The sequence below is a fragment of the Giraffa tippelskirchi genome, chromosome 4 (assembly GCF_054371585.1).
Source record: "Giraffa tippelskirchi isolate mGirTip1 chromosome 4, T2T-mGirTip1v1.2.pri, whole genome shotgun sequence".
Lineage (NCBI taxonomy): Eukaryota > Metazoa > Chordata > Mammalia > Artiodactyla > Giraffidae > Giraffa > Giraffa tippelskirchi.
The window spans coordinates 147,949,685-147,970,357 of record NC_137278.1 but is presented as its reverse complement, the minus strand read 5'-3'; the positions used below and the strand labels follow the sequence as shown (position 1 = coordinate 147,970,357).

The following is a 20,673-nucleotide window of genomic DNA, read 5'->3' as shown; positions in this document are numbered from 1 at the left end:
AGAGAACAGCATGTGCAAAGGTTCTGAGGTGAGAGAACAGGTTTCCCTGTAGGAAATGAGTGAATCAGTGCAGCTAGAATAGAGTGAGGAGCGAGAGAAAGTGATGAGAGTTAAATCCAGAAAGGAATGCAAAGGACAGTCACTGGGCAATCTACATGTGTTATTCACACAGTGTCTTTACTTGGCTTTAAATTAAGAAAAAAAAATGACTATATAAATCTTACAGTCTCTAGCAAGAGCTGCAAGGCTCATTCAGGTTGGAGGCTTACACTTTGGGAACCAAACATACAGCAAGAGGAACAGTGTGATCCAATATCTTGGATTGCCAAGGCTGCCATAACAAAGTACCACAAATTGAGTGGCTTAAATGACAGAGATTTACTGTCTTACAGTTCCAGAGGCTTAAGGCTGAATCAAGGTGTCAGCAGGGTTGATTCCTTCTGAGCGCTGTGAAGCTGAGATCTGCTTGGCTTGTTGACAACTGTCTTCTTGTTTACATGATGTTCTCACTCTATACAGATCTGTTTTCAAATGTCCCCTTTTTATAAGGACACTAGTCATATTGGATTTGGGCTCACCCTAAAGACCCTATCTCCAAAATAAGTTCACATTCTGAGGTACTAGGTGTTAGGATTTCATCATATGAATTCAACTCATAGGGCTTCCCTGGTGGTTCAGTAGTGAAGAATCCACCTACCAATGCAGGAGACGTGGTTTGACACCTGGGTCAGGAAGATCCCCTGGAGAAGCAAAGGGCACCCACTCCAGTATTCTTGCCTGGGAAATCCCATGGACAGAGGAGCCTGGTGGGCTACAGTTCATGGGGTCATAAGGAACCGGACACGACTTATCAACTAAACAACAACATTCAACTCATAACACTCAAGTGAGACTACTCAAAGTGAGTTGGGGGACCCAGAGAATTTGGCAATTTGCGATTTCCAGGGTACCTGAAGGGGAGGAGGATGGAGAGACAGCTAGGAAGAGGAGGGGAGGGGAGAGGGTTGCAAAGACCAGACTTGGCTCTTTCCCCACACTTGCCTCCAACTGGCCCAGCTCCATGATTCCTGACAAGCTGGCTGCACAGGGAGTAATCACTGCGTTTCACAGATAAGGAGAAGGTTGAAGTCACTTCCTTTCTCTTCCTTTGCGTGGTCTAACAACCGTCTTGCTAACAAAGATCGTCTCTGAATGAATGCTTCCCTTTTGTCGTGCAGGAGGCTAATCCAAAGTTAATTTTGACCTTGGCTCTTTGATGAGAGTCACCTAATTAGAGTATTTCTCAGGAGAGATGTGTTCATCTGATCCTCACCTCCCACAGCAAAGAGTCTCCATCCTTAGGGCTTGGAGTTAACTCGTGCTGTCCGAATTATGCAGGGTCAAAAAGACCACTTAGAAATAGCTACTCATTCATTCAGTTTGGACACAAACAAATCAAATGAAACAAAAAAGGCAGATCTCAGTTCTACATGTGAAGCCCCTCAAGAGAGAGGAGTTAACGAAAATCAAACTATTTGAGGTGAATTTTGATACCATTTTTAAAGCCTGTTTAGGTAGAGAAGAATCAAAGTTTATGTGTGCCTCGTGGGCAGCATCTTATTGTCTAGAAGAATTCTTTGGAAAATATCAATTGCTTTAAAACCTCCTATTATTCTTATTTAATTTCTAGATGTGCTCTAATGTTTTTGGAAAATAAGCCCTCATAATTAACATCCCCAGCAGTGTCCAACCAGTAGGGATTCTGGGATTGTAAGTGCGATTTCTCCTTATTTTCAGGATCTGCTCAATTTCCCTTTTTTTCCCTTCAAATAAGAGGCAAGACTTCATTGTACCAGGAGAGCTAGAAGAAAGCAAGATTTTAAAAACTGAAGACATGGCAACTTTCTAAAAAGCAAGTAAGGTGGAATAGGTTTTCCTTTCCTTTCCTGGCAACTCCCCCCTGAAGGTAAGATGAGAGAGGAGGCACTTTGGAAACATAACTCAAGGCTGAGAAGGATCCATCTATCCTTTTAGAATGAGGAGGTAAAGGAGAAATGCTAATTGGAAGCTAATTTTCTCAGTGCAAAAGGTGTCAGAAAGGATTTGTGCCCCTCCTCCTGTTTCTCAGCAAAACCTGAAGTCCATTTCTACCTCTCCACCCAGGAGTGAATTTGGAGCTATCTGGGTATGACTATCCTTGGTCATACGAGCAACCATCTGAGAGACCAGGTCTCAGGAGCCCTTTCTAATACTCGAAGGCACAGCCAGGTGGTGTTTCCCTGGAGGCCAAGACTAATGTTCTCCACCTAAGGAGAAAGCAAAGGGGCAAGCTGAATAATCCTGAGGAGTCCCTCCTAAGTCTCCAATGCTGTGAACCCTGGATGGATTTGAGACAGAATGTTTAAATTTGAACTGAAGGACAGATTGAATAATTTTCAGGATTCTTAGCTTGCAGACTGGATGTTGACTGTGGGACAGCTTCGCTGTTGTTTGTCAGAGGAGCCTGGCAGGCTATGGTGCATGAGGTCACAAAAGAGTCGGACACAACTTAGCAACAAAAAGCAACATGCTTAAATGAGCTGAAGGTAGGTAGGGTTGAGGACAGTGCCTGGAGCATGGTAACTATAAGGCCACATTTTGGACAGAAGATTGCCTGGGAATAGGTCAAAACCATATGCAGATCATTTGGAAGTTAGTTTTCCAGTCTTCTATAATAAAGTAGACATGGTTTGGATAGTGGGAGGCAGTTCTGTTTGCAAGGAATCCATAAACAAGCCAGGCCATCTTAGACTATTTGTGACAAGGATCACGCAAGAATTTGAAAGTGACACATTTTTTCCAGAAATTGATTTGGAAAAATATAAACTTCTCCCAGAATATCCAGTTATTCCTTCTGATATTCAGGAGGAAAAAGGCATTAAGTACAAATTTGAAGTATATGAAAAGAACAATTAAGGTGAAAATGTTTTCTGATCTATTTCAAGCCTTTCCCTCTCCACAAAAAAACTGTGTATTTTTTGTTGTAGAGACTTCTGTTCACATTAGATCTATTATTTCTAAGCAATGTACTTTTATTCCCTATTAATCTTCTTTATTAATTTTTATTGGAGTATACTTGCTTCATAATGTTGTGTTAGTTTCTACTGTAGAGCAAAGTGAATATGCTATACATATACATATATCCCCTCTTTTTTGGATTTCCTTCCCTTAGATCACCACAGAGCATATAGTAGGTTCTCATGAGTTATCTAGGGACTTCCCTGTAGATCAAATGGTAAAGAATCTGCCCGCAATGCAGGAGACCCAGGTTCGATCCCTGGGTCAGGAAGATCCCTTGGAGAAGGCAATGGCAATCTGCTCCAGTATTCTTGCCTGGAGAATCCCATGGACAGAGGAGCCTGGTGAGCTACAGTCCATGGGGTCGCAGAGTCGGGCACAACTGAGAGACTAATGCACTCATCTGTCTCTTAACACGCAAGTCTATGTAAGTAGAATTTTATGAGCTCCTCTGCAGAGTGAAGAATACTGTCCACAGAAAGTCATTCTCATCCTTATCATTTCATGAGCCATTAAAATGGTGATTGAATTATTGAGAGAAAAACTGGGACAATCGATAGTAACAGCGTATGAGGGGCTTACCTTGTGCTAACTGTGCTGGGCTCTGTGCACACCGCCCCACTGGATTCTCTTAACAACCTTGAAATGTAGCCTTAAAAAGGCAAAGCAATTGGCATCAAGTCACCCAGTTAACAGGTAGACAGAGTCTCAACCCTAAATCCATCTGACATCAAAGCAGATGCTATATTATCTTTTGCGTGGACTAACAGTTTGTCAAGAACTTAGTCCTGATTGTGGGGGTTCAAGATTTATGGAGCTTCTTAATCCATGTGCAGTTAAGCCTACAATTATTCACTACAGTTACATGCTATAAGGGCTTCCTAGGTGGCGCTAGTAATAAAGAACCCACCTGTCAGTGCAGGAGACATAAAGTGACGTGAGTTTGATCCCTAGGTCGGGAAGATCCCTTGAAGGAGGGCATGGCAACTCCCTCCGATATTCTTGCCTGAAAAATTCCATGCAGAGGAACCTGGCAGGCTACAGTCCATAGCCTTGCAAAGAGTTGGACACCACTGAGCAACTTAACACGCACTATGTACGCATATGCTATAAAGTCACCACAAACACCAAATGAGCAAATCCTGAAACACTGCTTCCAGAGGAAATTAAGGGTCAGGTTTGTGTGAGTCTCTGATCACACCACTTTTGTCAACTGATCTATACATATTCTTGTTTCTATGTGCTTCTGTTTAAAGATACCTTATTTAGTATATGCTACGAATCCATTAACATTGAACTCCTGGCCAAAAGCACTATGACTTATTCCTGAGTGAAACTGATCTAACATACATGTTTTCCCCATAAGACACTTCATGGCTTTCCAGCACTTAGGAACAATAGATAGCATTACATTTGGGGGAGGGGCATTTTAAAAAGCAAACTTTCCAACAAAAGGCACAATCACGCAAACACATGGCAGTAACTATACCACTGACTCCCACAGTATGGAGCCAAAGCAGAAGGTTTAGGGTATCATCCTGTTTAACCTCAGCTGGGAATATGTGTATTGAAAAAATCAAACTTTTTGCCATTCTGTCTACGATGGTGAATGACTGCCAAATGCTCTGAATATTGATTTTAGGGTTACAAATAAATTGTAGCAAGTTGGCAAATCTGTAATTACAAAATCTATGAATAGTGTAGATTGACTCCCTCCTGACATAGTTATTAAGCTAATCCAGGCAAAGAAATACTACATTTCAGCAGAAAAATGAAACATTGTTCTTTCAGCCTAAATGTTTGACTGAAAAAAAAACCAAATTATGACTAAATACATCCCTTTAGTTTTTGCTCGTTTAAGTTCTCTGAGTCCAAAGGCACAACTCTTGGTTTATAGCATTGTTTCATATAGAAGAGGAGTTTTACAAAGATCTTTATTTTCAGAGTTTCTAAATTTAATTTTAACTAACTTCTTAAAATTTTTGCCAGTCAGGAGAAGAGCTCATTAAACAAAAGATTCTACATGTGTAATATTTGATTTTTTTATTCTTTTGTGAGTTTCTTTCAAATGCTTCTGGATGACTGCTTTTCCAAATTAGTCAAGAGTAATATCATCACCTATTTCAACTGGGTGGAACAGGGCTGCTTAGAAATCTCATGGAGACCACCAGATTCAATCTATTCCAATAAAAGAGAGAGGCAGAATCAAGTGCAGGATATTTAATTAACTTCTCACCTAAAACACATAATAGCTTTTAGAAAACTGTGGAAAATGCAAATCAAGATGTTAAGAATCAGAGACAGTATCCCTTAAGTTTTTCCTTCTCCAGGGCTTCTCTTTGTAATGAATGATTGGTAAGCACTTGGCTAGTAATGGTGATCTATGGAGAAGAGTATGCTTGCCTTTCCTCTGATGGACATGGTGGAACATGCTCTGACCGCTGCCTAAAGGCTAAAGTCAGTCTTTCAATATGGCTTTCAAGGTTTTCCATGATTTGGACCCAGTTTTCCTTACACTGTTATCTTCCACCTCTGTATTATTCAGAATCTCTGTCCCAGCCAAGCGGGTATTTTATGGAGATAAATAATGAGGCATGAAACATAACCATTAATCTAGAGTCTAGTTCAGAAGGTAAGACTAACTTCCATAAAAGTGAAAGATGTCAGGGGGTTATAAAAGAGCCATTGGTGTGATATAGATTGTAGAGTTTATATGAGCTTGAAGTTGAAAGAGGGAGGGAGGGAGAGAGAGAGAGATAGGAACTGGATTGGTCAGGGAAGGTGCAGTGATTTCAAAATTGTTCTTGAAGAACAGTGAGAATTTTTGCTTGTGGGAATGCAGTTGGTGGTATTGGAACTGTAAGCAAACCAACCTGACTGGCAAGGGCAGTTCATGTTAAAGAGCAGGGGGAGGAAACAAATTTGTAGAATCAGGAGGAATTGGGTTGAGATAGGCAAATTAAAATAGGTAGAAGCACTGAAATTATGTGAAGTAGAAAAAAAAATAGGTAGACACATTGAAATTCAGTGAAGCAGAAAACAGAAAGCCAATGAAGGCTTTTAAGAAAGCATGCCAATAAACCAGTTTGCCTTAAACTGTGGGTGACTGAAATATACACTTACCAATGTTTTTTGCCTCTGTATAACAGGGATTCTGTTAAACACTGATCCAGCTTTCAGCAAAGTTTATTGAATGCCTATTATGTGCTACACATTTTGGAAAGTGATAAATCTATTAGGAGTGGACAAGGTCAAAATGAATTTCAAAATGGTCCTTTGGTGTATTATTAATATTTATTTTCATTATGTTTTTCTCTTTTGACCCAATAACTCTCATATGGAAAAGTGAAAGTCGCTTAGTAGTGTCCGACTCTTTGTGACCCCCTGGACTTCTCCAGGCCAGAATACTGGAGTGGGTAGCCTTTCCCTTCTTCAGGGAATCTTCCCGACCCAGGGATCAAACCTAGGTCTCCTGCATTGCAGGTGGATTCTTTACCAGTTGAGCCACAAGGTAAGCCCAAGAATACTGGAGTGGGTAGCCTATCCCTTCTGCAGCAGATCTTCCTGACCCAGGAATCAAACTGGGGTCTCCTGCACTGCAGGTGGATTCTTTACTAACTGAGCTATCAGGGAAGCTCTTCATATGGAAATGTTTTCAGTAAATATGACACTTTCACCTTTCTGAATTCATAAAGAAGTTTGCGTTCAGCCTTCCAAGAAGTTGGTATTTAAAGACAGCACTCTCCAAACTGGTAGGAGCCCCTTAGTAGTGCACTCAATACCCTGTGCTTCTCCTTATTTCTATTTGGATATAGCTCACTCTCGTCACAGCTACCTTCTTGGCATCTGCTGTCAACCTACTTCAACTACAGTACCCTGAAGTTACCTACAAACCTTTAAGTTGTGAACTTTCAAAGATGCAAACGTACCCCTAAACGTCAGCTATTGTACTGTTCTACTCTACTTCTCAAGGTACTGTACTGTAAGATTAAAAATGTTTTCTTTATTTTTTGTGTTTGTTTGTTTCGTATTTGTGTGAAAAATATTATAACTCTATTACAGTATAGTACCCTATAGGCGATTATGTTAGTTGGGTACCTAGGCTAACTTTGTTGGGTTTATGAACAAATCGGACTTACGAATGAGCTCTCGGAACAGAACTAGTTCATACGTAGGGGACTTACTGTGGATCATAAGTACCTTGGGACAGAATCTTCCTGCATCTCTGTATCACCACTATAGGAACACAATAAATGTTTAAATGAGTGAATGGATGCATGAAAGTGAATTGTCCTTATCTGGATTTGTTTTGTTTTTTGTTTTTCATTTGGGTCAACTTTTTAAGAGAGAGAGTATATGCCTAGTTCAAGGGAGAAAGATAAGTTCCATCTTTATATATGAGATAACATTTTCGATATGCATTTGGTTGTTCCTATCAGGCTAACTGGAATGAGGTAACAGAACTGGATATCTTGCCTTAAGGTGATTTAAAAATGACAAACTTCATGCAGTTTTTTCTTTTCCTTAATGGCTATAATATTAACTCACCCCATAAATCTCAACAGTTGGTTCTGCCTTAATGCCACAGGTATTTCGATAATACAGACTGGTCGGTACATTATCAGGTAGTTATTAATAAGAACAAAGTAGATTAAACTGCAGGCATCTTCTTGGAGCCTTTTAACTCTGAGGTTTGGATTTAAAACACTTTGGATGTCACCATGAGACTTGTTACTTACAATTCATTGTCTATAATTCCCCCTGGCAGCTTTGCAAAACAAATCTTGGAAAGCGCCTAGAGAAAGCCATTCTTCCTAGAAAACTTGGAAGTCCTTTTAATTCAGTCTGGATGCCAAAGACAGTGAATGAAAGTTTTTGTCTTGTTTGGGTATTTTCCTGCTGCTTTGCTCATTCTTTAATTTTTTAATTGATTATTTATTCATTCTAAGTTTTCAAAAAAACAGCAAATATCCTATGTTTTTAAACATCACTGTCCTCTGATACTGGGAAAGATTGAAGGCAAAAGGAGAAAGGGGTGGCAGAGGATGAGATGGCTAGATAATATCATTGACTCAATGGACATCAGTTTAAGCAAACTCCAGGAGATGGTGGAGTACAGAGAAGCCTGGCCTGCTATAGATTATGGCATCGCAGAGTCCGACATGACTTAGCGACTGAATCAGTACTCTATAGCTATAGGAATACCTCATTCAAACTCTAGGTGGCGCCCCACAGTAAGCCTGGGAGGGGAAGGAAGAAGCTGGCAGACTGGAGTAAGAACCCCATAATATCCAGGGGTGTAGAGTAGGGCCGGGCAGGACATATGCTTGAGTTTCGTTTAGAAAAAAACATATGCCATCTTGTAATATAATTTACTTCTAGATTTCTATTTGTGGAAGATGGTATGAAAATATCCAAATTTGTTCAACACCACCCCTCTTACCTCCTGGATTAGAGAGAGGTCCTTTACCTTCTTTACAACTGTAACTATTAGAGTATTAATTATTTGTTTAATATCTTCCCTCTTTGGACTATAAATTGCCTTTAATGGTGGTGGTGGTTGGGGTGGGGGGGTGGGGTGTAGGGGGGGAGACCTGGCTACGTTGTTCATTGCTAGTACCCTGGTATCCAACTCAACACCTGGCAGATCATAGGCACTCAAAAAATATCTCCTTTTGTTTGCATATTTGCCTGCTGCTTTTTGCTTGTTCTTTCATTAGGTTTTTTATTTATCTATTCCTTTATCTCCACCCTTTTCCTTCCCACATCAGCCTGCCCTTATCTTGTATTCCCCCCACGCCCCACCCCCCACGCCCCACCCCGCCCAATCCTCCACCCTCCCTCCTTCCCATTCATTATGAGTGTCAAAAGTTAGCAAGCATTAAACTAAATATATGAAAGCCATCTTCAAATAGTCCGACCTTCAGAATCCAGGGAAAGAATATTTCAAGTTAAGGAAAAGGCAGCCTTGCCCACATGGAAGAGAAAGTATGCCCGGCCCAGCAATCGTCTCCCCTGGCGCAGTGGCTTTCCCGAGCAAAGGCCACTCCTCCTGGACTTGGACAGCTGCTGGCAGGAGATCCGCACAGCCCTTCCCTCTGAATGGTCTGGACTGAGGACAACTGGCTGGAATCGTAAGTGGCTTCTTGGCTCACCCCAGCAGTACTTCACTTTCATAAACGGCCCGTTTCTGGAGTTGCAAGGTTCCAGCACATGGGGATTTCCCTTTGTTAGATCCTGACCTGCAGACCTGTGTTTCCAAGCCAAGGCTGTTGTGTCTGCCTCTTAAAGGCAAAGAGAAAGAAAGAAAGGGAGGGAGAGAGAGGAAGAAAAAGAAAGAGGAGGAGGGAGGGAGGGAGTGGGAGGAAGGGAAAGGGGGAGAGGGCAGGGCAGAAAAACAAGGAAAGAAAGAAATAAAATTTTGGAGACGATTGATTGTTATTCACAGACACTTATCTTGCTATTTGTTGAAATATATTTTAAAGTCACTGTAAATGGGGACTTCCCTGGTGGTCTGGTGGCTAAGACTCTGAGCTCCCAATGCAGGGGTCCCCGCTTCAATCCTACATGTCAAAACTAAGACCCAGCACAGTCAAATATATAAATTAAAAAAAAAAATACAGTTAATGTAAACTGAAAAAAGTTATTGTAATATCAGTGTATCCTCTCTGTTCCCCCACTGAAGTGATGTGAATGGAGAGACAAGCTTCTGGAAGAATTTGTGCCCTGCATCCTTACATCATTACCCACCATGGAAATAGAACACAGGGCTAGAGAGGAACCTCAAGTCCTAGATGTAAACCCCTCACCGTGCAGGTCAAGATAATGAGGCTCTGAGGTGAGGGACTTGCTCAGAGCCGTTCAACTCAGGAGTCAGGGCCAAATCTCAGGTCTTCTGATAGTTCTGGGCCCTTTCTGCTCCATGGGCTGTGGTTTTTGTTTCAGTTAAAATGAGTGTGAAACAGACCATCTTCCATACATGTATTTCCTCAACTCATTCTACCATGTGAAACCTCACAGGGGACCCAACTTCCAAAGGCAAAGGAAAAATGTTGTCTCCTTTAGAAAATGCTCAAAAAGACAGGAGGCTTGATAGCGTAGAAATGTCACATTACCCTGCGAGTAGGAACCATCATGATTGTGTGAGTCCTAAAGAAATAAAGAAACAGATTCCAGTTAATTCCACACATAGCATGTGCTTTTGAAAAAAAGGAATTGAAAAATATTTTCCAAACGTTCTCACGTAGACTGAGTGAATCTGTCCTTTGTAACCTGAAAGTGATTTACCCTTGTGAAATCATTTGTGCAAATCTGCCAACGATATGAATGATTTTGTTTGTCTACTGTCTCAAAATAATTGATCTTACAGACATTAGGCTAATTAAAATAGCCAAGCTCTTTGCAGAAAATCTACGAGCCCTCTTCACTGTGCTTTAGAGGTCAAGAAAGCAACTCTTGTGGAAGAGTCTAGAATACACTTCAATCTATTAAGATAAAGCCAAAGAATGTGTTTTTAATGCATTGATAAAAAATACATAAAAATATTTGGTATTTTTAGTCAGTCTCCAACTTACTCAAGGGTCATATCCCAAAACTTAGTGGGTAAATGGGTTGTCTGGAATTCAGAGTGCATTTTCCCATAGAAACAATGTCACCCATAGGAGTTAGTTCCCAGACTACCCTCTGAATGTTTTTTAACTCATAGTGTAGCAGACTGTTGGAGATTTTTAAATGATCATTTAAAATAGAATATTCTCAATTAATTGGCATAAAGGTAATTGATTGATTTACACCTTAGTTTAAATGCTGACATCTAGGAAGATTCGCTTCAGTTCTAGATTTTTGAGATAATAGATGGAGACTTTTGAGACATTCCTGTAGAAGCCTTTGGGATACCTTCAAAACTCTAAAGGCTGATGATGCTAGACTTCCAGTTGCCTAACGCCATCCATTCGTGTATGACAAAAGGGGAAGGGACTTCCCTGGTGGTCCAGTTGTTAAGACTCCACCTTCCAATGCAGGAGGCACAGGTTCAATCCCTGGTCAGGATAACTAAGGTCTTACATGCTGCAGAATGTGGCCAAAAAGGTAAATAAAAGTTTAAAAATAGAGATATAAGATAAAAATGAAAGTAAACTTTTGGGGTGGGGGAAAAAGAGAGGGGAACAGAAAGGTCTCTGGCCCCCATTCAACTTCCACCATCACAAAGGTAACAGGACAAGAAATGGGAAAAAAGGAGAGGAGAAGAGAGGTTAAAATGATGTGCACAGAGGGTACGTACCTAAGCAGTGAATGCGGAGAGATGAGAGATGTCCTGTCGGGAAGTAAGGTACCCACAGGAGAGGGGAGGGAAGCGAACGTTGGTCTGAGAGCTTTCTGTGTTGTTCTTAAAATGGTAGTGCTGGCCCTGGGCCTCCGTGCAACTGTCCAGAAGTTCAGAAGGGAAAAGGACCATGTTAGGGGTAGTCTGTTTGTGATTATACACCTTGGTGCTGAGGATATTTGGCAAACAGATGTTCGTTCTTCAAGGGCAAGAATTACCTAACTTAGGAAGAACTGGCCTCCCAGTTAGAATCCGTCCACCTCTACTGAGGATCTGAGTGCTCCAAGAACTGGGGACCAAGAACCAACTGCAGAAAGTATTATGCCCTTTACCTTGTGGAGCTAATCATAGCTAACATTTATGATTTGTTTTTACTCATGTAATCTTCACAATGGCCCTAAAGAGTAGGCGTTATTATCACCCCATTTTAGAGTTAAAGAAACAAACAGAGAAGATAAGTAAATAGCCCGCAGTCAAATCGTTAGTAAGTTGGCGGCTGGTGTTTGAATCCAGGTAGTCAGAATGTGGAGGTTACACTCATGACCACCATGCTATCCTCTGCCCCTCTGGTCAACGTTCTCATTTCTTTGTGGCATTCGCTCCCGCCCTGATTCCATCTGCATTTTGGAATGACTCAGTAAAGTGGCTGTGTGTAAAGGCTGGAGATGGAAGAGGCATCCAAGGTCAGGCTTTTAGGCTCCGTTAAAATTCTATAGCTACTGTGAAGAAAGTTGCATTCCCACAGGGAACATGTCAGACTTGAAAAAAAAAAAATTATGACAAAAGGTCTCCAAAAGGACTTCTGAATCTTGGGTTTTATCTCATTCCACAAGTCAAAAGTCAGTTTCCTAAATCAAAGAGTAAAACCAAGGACATCTTTATCAAGTATTGCTTTGACATCACTCCCCTTTGTATATACCAGACAGACACTCCCATTGTCTCTTTAAATAATTTTTCAACACTTCTGAACTTTGGCTTGGAGACCTTCCTTGGAATGAATTTACCTCCCTGGACATACTAGCTCATATTTTTTTTACTTCAACCTGGCAAAAGTTATTATCCCTCATAAAACTTTACCCTCTCTCTCTTCTCTAAGCCATCACATAAACCATTCCTCCTGATTATACATGCCTCTTCTCAAGCCATATTCATTACACTGTCAAATTTCCATGGAGGTTAATCTACTAGTGAGAATTTAAGTGGACTCCTGGGGCAGAGTATGCTCAGAGTGCATGGAGCTTGGGCTCAGAATGAGCCAGGGCAAGTTCAAATCCCAGTTCTGCTGTGTACGAGCTGTGCCATGTGGGCAAGTGATTATGGTGGTGGTGGTTTAGTCGCTAAGTTGTGTGACTCTTTGCAACTCCATGGACTGTAGCCTGCCAGGCTCCTCTGTCCGTGGGATTTCCTAGGCAAGAATACTGGAGTCAGTTGCCATTTCCTCCTCCAGGGGATCTTCCCAACCTGCATTGGCAGGCAGATTCTTTACCGCTGAGCCACCCGGGAAGCCTGGAGCAGGTGATTGAGCCTTTCACTGTTTTCTCACCTGTAAAATGAATAGGATGCTTCTTGTACTGGCATAACAGTTGTTCTGAGAGTTGAATGAGATATTACCTATAAAGAAATTAATTCTGCGTAAACATCATAAAATTCAATGAATGCTAGCTCCCATTTATGACAATTCTTTTGGAGGGCAAAATAATTGGAGATATATACAAAGATGGATACAAAGAGACATTCGGCCCAGCCTTTTTACAAGAGTGAAAAATTAAAAACAATTTTTGCCCAATCGTAGTTGAATACGTGGTGCTAGAGGTAAAGAACCCACCTGTCAATACAGGAGATGTAAGATGCAGGCTCGATCTCTGGGTCGGGAAGATCCTCTGGAGGAAAGTATGGCAACCCACTCCAGTATTCTTGCCTGGAGAATCCCATGGACAGAGAACCCTAGCTGGCTACAGTCCATAGTGTTGCAAAGAGTCAGACACAACTAAAGCGGCTTAACACTAGCACTAGCTGAATATACCAATAGTTGTAAGTCATGTTCTGAATACTGGGATCTATTCAGACTATAATGGTGAGTTTAAAAAAAAAATTAACCTTAAAACCTGTGGAATATGGTATTGGAGGGGAATATATACTTAGAAAAAAGATTGGATATACTTAGAAAAAAGATTGGAAAACTATGGAAAAGTAAACTATAATCATCTCCACAGAGATAATGAAGTGTGGGTGGGTATTGGGATTATGGGGGATATTTTTTTTTAACATTTTGTAACTTTTCTGTGTTTTCTAAATTTTGTACCTTTTAAATTAGAAAAATTATATGCTATTGAAAAATACTGTATACATTTTAGCCCTCTCCAATGATCTCCTCCTGGTTCTAATTCATTCAGACATCCAGTTCATCCCCTTCCTTGACCACCCTTCTCACTCTCCACAGATTTATGTGTCCTCTGCACAGCTGCATTTGGTTGAAGTATTTGGCAGAGTCTTGGATATATTTGGTGCTTGGATATATTTATGTGGGTTCTCTCTCCCTCATCAGACTGCATTTTCACCAGAGTATCTTCCCTGTAATTGTGCGCAGTGATTGTGCACAGTAATTGTACACAGTGGAAGCTCTTTGTTCCAAGTGCCAACTAATTGAGGTCACTGTAAATAATTCAAGGAGAAAAACAAATGTTTAAATTGCTTCATTATTAGCACTAACATTTATTGGGAGCTGGGGTCCAAGTGTGAGGAATGGAGGGGCTTATAGACCAGTTGGGAATCAGGCCTATGTCTGGAAACAACGTTATATATTTATGCAGGTACCTCATTTCCTCCCAAAGCACAGATATATAATGTTCCCAAAGCCCATTGCATTGGGAGGGGATGACATGAGTAGTTCTGACCAATAGAATGAGAAGAGAAGTGGTATACATACTTGCAGGCCCTAAATAATTTTGTGTATTTCTTCATGAAATCTTACTTCCCTTGCTGTCTGCTGGCTGGATAGTGCCAGGGTGACCTTGAAGGCTGGATAAACCAGGCCTCCACTACAACATAATGGAGCCACAAGATGGAAAGGACCCGGGTCCCTGAGTTTCTGCTTAGAGGCAAACTACCCAAGAGAACTACCTGAACAGAAACACCTGAAATGAACAGTGTTGGGGAGAAAGATAAGATTCTTAATTATATAATAGCAATGAGTTTTGAAGATCATTTGTTTCTGCAATAACCCTAGCCCAACTTACAATAGAAAATCATATATAAATAGTAAATAATTTAAGATAATATATTCTAGGTGTCAAACAGTTGGCTATTTTTAAAAAAATTTGTCTAAAGCTTTACTTTTCCACAAGACTGCTTCTTCAGTTCTCTTAGAAATCTTGGTGAGTGGTAATATAATTATCCTTGTATCATGATTTAAGAGGTTGAATTTCCTCCTTTGACATAAGCAAAAACCAAGATTTTCCTGACTTCAAATATTGTGCCCTTTCCTCTACTGCATACGGCTCTTTGCCTCTGGGGGTAAACATGGCTGGAGTTCATAACAGTGACTAATGATTTAATTACTTATACAAAAGAAGATACTTTGCTTAAATTGTTTAGTTCTAGAAGAAATTAGTACGTGTCCCAAAAAATAGAGTTGCAAGGACAAATGAGTTTGGGAAACACTGGGTCAAATAAATGTGACCAAGAGTGTTCTATTTGCTGACAAGCTCTCAGAGGCTTTACCTTATAATTCAGAAGCTCATACGGAGGTTGTATGCCATGTATCCCCTTACATATGGCTATGGAGCTCTCACGGTGAAATCACCAGGAGTAGAGAGTGCCAAAACATCCCCCATTTCTCCATTGCACCTGCTTCCACTTTCATCTGTTCACTTTCTCTCAGAGTTTATTTCTTAGTGTCGGGGACAGCAAAATTCTTCAATAAGCCCATTTAACCAAGATCAAAGGTAACTCCGAGAGGATTTTTTAAAGGCTTTTTTTTTTTTTTTTTTGGTTTATTTCCAATAAGAACAGGGCACATTCATTGAAACTGGAAGATAGAAAATACAAATAGGGCTTTCCTGGCGGCTCAGTGGTAAAGAATCTGCTTGCCAATGCAGGAGACACCGGTTCGATCCCTGATCTAGGAAGATCCCACATGCCACAGAGCAGCTAAGCCTGTGGCTTAATAATAAGCTACAATTATTGTGCTCTAGAGCCCGGGAACCACAACTACTGAGCCCACGCGCCACAACTACTGAAGCTGGAGCGCCCTGCAGCCTGGGTGCTGCAAGAAGGGAAGCCACCATGATGAGAAACCTGAGAACCACAACGATAGAGTAGCCCCCACTTGCCACAACTAGAGAGAAGCCCACACAGCAATGAAGCACCACTTTAGCTAAAAAATAAAATAAAAATAAAAATTTTAAAGGAAAATTTTAAAAAGAAAAATACAAAAATACAGTAGAAAGAGATGCAAATCAACCAACTTCTATTCAACCCCACCAGCATAGTCAACCTATGACAGTCAGTACCACTGGGGGCTGCTGAGGGAGGGGAGAGTAGGATGTGAGGAAGGATTAGATAATTTTATGAGGGTGACTAGCATTTAAAAGTCTGTGAGTGAGAACAAAAAAGATAACAAGGAAATGAAGTCTCCTGTTCCAGGATGTAAATTGATCACATGTGGAGGGAGGGGCAAGAAGGAATTCCCACCTCGCAGTCCAGGGTGGGAATATTACGCAATGGGCCAGGTGCAATAATCTTGACTTTCCCTCTTTATTTTCCTTTTCCTTTTCTCTAGTACATCTGATTCTGGCTAAACAGGAATGGGAATGTTAGCCCTGACAAACAGCGATTTGATCCCACAGGGCAACTCCTATTGAAAATCAAGATAATATAAATATTTTCGATTCTTCAAGTTGAACCCAGACTAAGTATTTTGTTTTGTGGGTGATCTCTCTGTTCTTTTATTAAAAGAAGATTATTTTATGAGAGCTAAGAATATTTGCACTCCTAGCATGTGGAGAATTTAAAATTCCCAACCAACACATTGTTCAAGCAAATAAAAAGGATAGCAGAGTTTCTGAAAGGTAAGTTGAGATCATCTTAATTAGTTGAGACTCTTGAGCAGGGATGAACCCAATCTTGAAGTAATGGCTATTTCAAAAATAGACCTTTCATCTTAAGCAGGAAAATAAAATGTGTTTTTGAGCTGCAGTATTTGGAGCTTGGTCATGATTAAAGGTCCTGGAGGAGGAGATGGCAGATTTTATTGGGCCGGGCGGGTTTTCACCCATCATCTCTCTATGGGAAATTTCATGAAAATATTCAACTCCAATGTCCAAGGAAAAACATTTGGGCCCCAGGGAATCAGTGAAAGCTAACTTTTATAGAGTGAATCCCATCTGGGACCAGAAGAATTAAGAAACAGAGGAATAGCATACTAGTCACATGGTACAAAAGTTAGTCTTTCGGCTTATAATCAGTCAATTCCTCAGTGTTATGGTTTTCTTGATTAAAACTACAATATAGAATGAATCAGATGAAGGGTGATAGATTTTCACTGCAGAACCTTGTTGAATTTTCCCCCAAGTCTGAACTATGTGGTTGTGTGACAGTCCTGTATCCCAGTAAGAACTCTATCTTTTGTGTCAGGAGGGATATTTCCTCTGGATACCCAGCAGTCTTTCTAAACTTATGGCAATGGCAGACCCTGTTGTCTCTACCAGCAGTCTCCAACCTTTCTGGCACCAGGGACTGTTTTCGTAGAAGACAATTCTTCCATGGACTGAGGAGGGAGAGGATGGTTTGGGCATAGTTCAAGAGCATCACATTTATTGTGTACTTTATTTCTACTATTGTTAAACTATGATATATAATGAAATAATTTTATAGCTCACCACAATGCAGAATCAGTGGGGGCCCTGAGCTTGTTTTCCTGAGCTCAAGGGGTAATTCGAGTGATGGGGAGTGGCTGTAAATACAGATGAGGCTTCACTCCCTTGCCTGATGTTCACCTCCTGCTGTGTGACCCAGTTCCTAACAGGCCAAGGCGGGGTGGGGTGGTGGTTGGGGACCCCTGGTCTACACAACTCCACTCATGCCTTCTTCCTTAGCAGAGTCTATTTCCCTTGATAAAAACATCAAGTTCCAGATGGGCATAAAATGCTCCAGCTATACCATGTACCTAAGGATGGCTGCATGACTCAGTTCTGGCCATTTCTGGCTTGGAGGATTCTAGGAAATGTTTTTCCTTTTTGATAAAAGGAGAGAGAAATGGGAGGAGAGTTTTGTTTGTTTGTTTTTTGCTTTTTTTCCCCTGCCACTTCTTTTTCTCTTTGATGTAATTGAGAAAGAATACGATGTTGCTGTTTTGTGATCCTGAAATGACAAGCCTGAGAATCAAAGATACCTCAGTGGGATGGACCAGATGAAAGGACAGAAAGAAACATCTTGATGTGACTGGATCACTGAGTCACTGTTACAATCCTGTGTCAGGTACCTCTCCAATTTTTGTGGAAGTCATTTTCAGATGGATATTCTATTAAAATCCAAAGTCTTCTAATTAAATACATCCAGTGAAAAGGTGGCCTTATGTTCCAATAAAGCACAGAACCCTGAAAAAAAAATGTGGTCTATAGCCTCTGGTCATCTTGAATCTCTGGTATTCATAGATGTAGTTTGGCAAATTCCTCCTGGAAAAAGTAGAAGACCAGGACTTGCCAGCTGTGATCTGAGAATTCACTGGCTAATCTTGGCAGAGCCTAAAGCCATGAACACTCTGATCATTACAGAGGAAGCAAGAATTACTGATGTTACAATTCAATATGAGAAAGGAAAGGAGGATTTACTTCCTATTTCACACAATGTTTCTTTATCTCTTTTCTCATTTTCCTTAATTTTACCTTTGCTTTGTTTTTCACTTTTTCAAAGAACTTCTACTTTTTTATTTTGTCAGTTCTGAAGTTACTTACTTCTTCAATATGGTAAAGCAATAAAAAGAAAGCTGGCTGATTGACTCAGAACGGTGCCAAAAACGTATATATGGAATGTTAGGACATGCTCTATTGAATAAGCAGAAATTTAGTTAATCTCCAATGGAATCCCAGTCTCCCCGCTCCTCACCACCATCACGGCCCAACTTTTATATCCTCTAGTCCTAGTAACTAAGTAACTTGCCAGACTGGAATATCTTCCACTCTGCATACTGTAAATTAAAAATCTAAACTATTGTTACAAAACAGTATAACCCAATGCCCTGGAAGAAATTCTGCTCTAGGGAACATATTCATCCAAAAATTTGTGTTTCAAAAGTTCCTGTCCTTATTTCTATTCTTGAGGAGTTTGATTTTCATTATAGATGAGCAGGGAATTATGCTACGTCTATATTCTGTAATTTAATTAACTTGAAGATAAACACTTTTCTCTACTGCATCTATTGGATTCTTGATTAATACTAACACCATCCTGAGCTCAAAGTTCAGACAGAGCTGATTAGTAACCAAGGCATTCAAATTTCAGTATGAAAGTAATGCATATCAAATTCGGTTTTCGTGGGATTCAGAAATTTAGCATTCCACCTGAAATGTGTAAGAGAAAATCAAAGCCTGCCAGAAAAGTATTGTTTGCAAATGCTGTGAGTCTGTTGGGTCCTATAAAAGGTGCTTCATGTGTGAGGGATTTGATATGATTTATGCTATGTGTTTTTGGTTTTGTTGGTTGCTTTTGTTTTGTTTTGTCTGAAGGCTCATTTTTTTGCTTTTGTTTCTCAGAGGAAAGAAAGAGGGGTTTGCCTGAAAAGAAGCAAGCATGGTTTTGTCTGGCATGACATGCTCTTGGCAGCCAAGTGTGTGCTAGTCAATGACTGCTCTTTCTTTTCAGGTGCTGGTTTGCCAAGCATCTCCTTTCTTCTGTATTACGCAGGCATGGCCAAACATAGCCACTGCTCAAAGTGTGGAGAAATCTTCGTGGCTCCCATTAAACAGAGGATGCAACACTCAGAGATTCAACAATGAAGCCTCCATTAGCTGGACTGCTCAGAACTCTCACCACGATTTCTCATTCCTTACCTATAAAGATTATACTGACAATCAGGAAGTTTGCTGGGTCTATCTCCTCTGCTACTAAGTGCAGGTGGTATCAATGTAACCTTTCCTCACAATGTTGTAGGAAGAAATCATTATTTAAAATAATTATAAAAATATGCTCAATACCAATTGTTATTAGGGAATGGCAAATCAAAACAACAAAATACCAGGAACTCCCATTCACTTCTGGTGGAAATACAAAATGGTGCCACCACTTTGGAAGACAGTTTGATGGTTTCTTACAAAATTAAACATATCCTTACCATATCATCCAGGCATTCTGCTCCCTGGTATTTATTTAAAGGAGTTGAAAACTTACATGCACACAAAAACCTGTTCATGGATGTTCATAGCAGCTTTATCCATAATTGTCAAAACTTGTAACCAATCAAGATGTCCCTCAGTGTAGGTGAATGGATAAACTGTGGTATTACCCATATGTGCTCATTCACTCAGTTGTGTCCGACTGTTTGAGACCCCATGGGCTGTAGCCCCCAGGCTCTTCTGTCCATAAAATTTTCCAGGCAAGAATAATGGAGTGCGTTGCCATTTCCTTCTCTGATTACACGTACAATGGGATATTATTCAATGCTAAAAAGAAATGAGCTATCAAGCCATGAGAATACATGGAGAAACCTTAAGGGCATAATATTGAGTGAAAGAAGCTAATCTGAAAAGGCTGTGTATTGTGTGATTATGACTATAAGACATTCTGGAAAAGACAGTATTATGGAGGGAATAAAAAGATCAGTGGCTGCCAGGGGCTTCAGAGGAGGGAAGGAGAGATTACTAGGTGGAGCACAGGGGATTTTTAAGGTAGTGAAACTATTTTGTATGATACTGTAAGGATGAATATATATCATTATAGATTTGTCAAAAGCTGTACAATGTAACTAATGCATAACTAAAGAGTCATCCATAATAAAATGCAAATTTTTGTTGCTAATGATGTGTCAGTGTTGTTTCAAGGATTGTAACAAAACAGAGTGTAGTATGTTAATGGTCAGGGAGCTTGAGCATGGGATAGGGGTTATGTGGGAACTCTGTACCTGCTGCTCAATTTTGCTGTGAACCAACATAATTTTTAAAAAAGAAAATCTAAAATTGAAAATAAATTTAAATACCAAAATCATTATATAGTAGGAAGTGAGTATAATTATATAATAACCATTTATAAATGAATGAAGCATGCGATCAACAATGACTGTAAGTTTTAGGATTATACCTGACAGAAAACAACAAGAAAAT

The 20,673-nt window shown here is 40.3% G+C and overlaps 2 long non-coding RNA genes across 2 annotated transcripts in view; one reads left to right on the top strand and one right to left on the bottom strand.

Annotated features, from left to right (window-relative positions):
* Positions 1-20,673, bottom strand: part of LOC145545118 (uncharacterized) — a 221,003-nt gene that overhangs the window by 9,609 nt on the left and 190,721 nt on the right. The window lies entirely within an intron of this gene.
* Positions 2,556-19,503, top strand: LOC145545117 (uncharacterized). The gene is made up of 6 exons (XR_014081874.1): positions 2,556-2,935; positions 6,852-7,008; positions 8,808-9,170; positions 16,140-16,428; positions 17,695-17,836; positions 19,220-19,503. It is a non-coding gene; the product is annotated as an uncharacterized LOC145545117 (long non-coding RNA).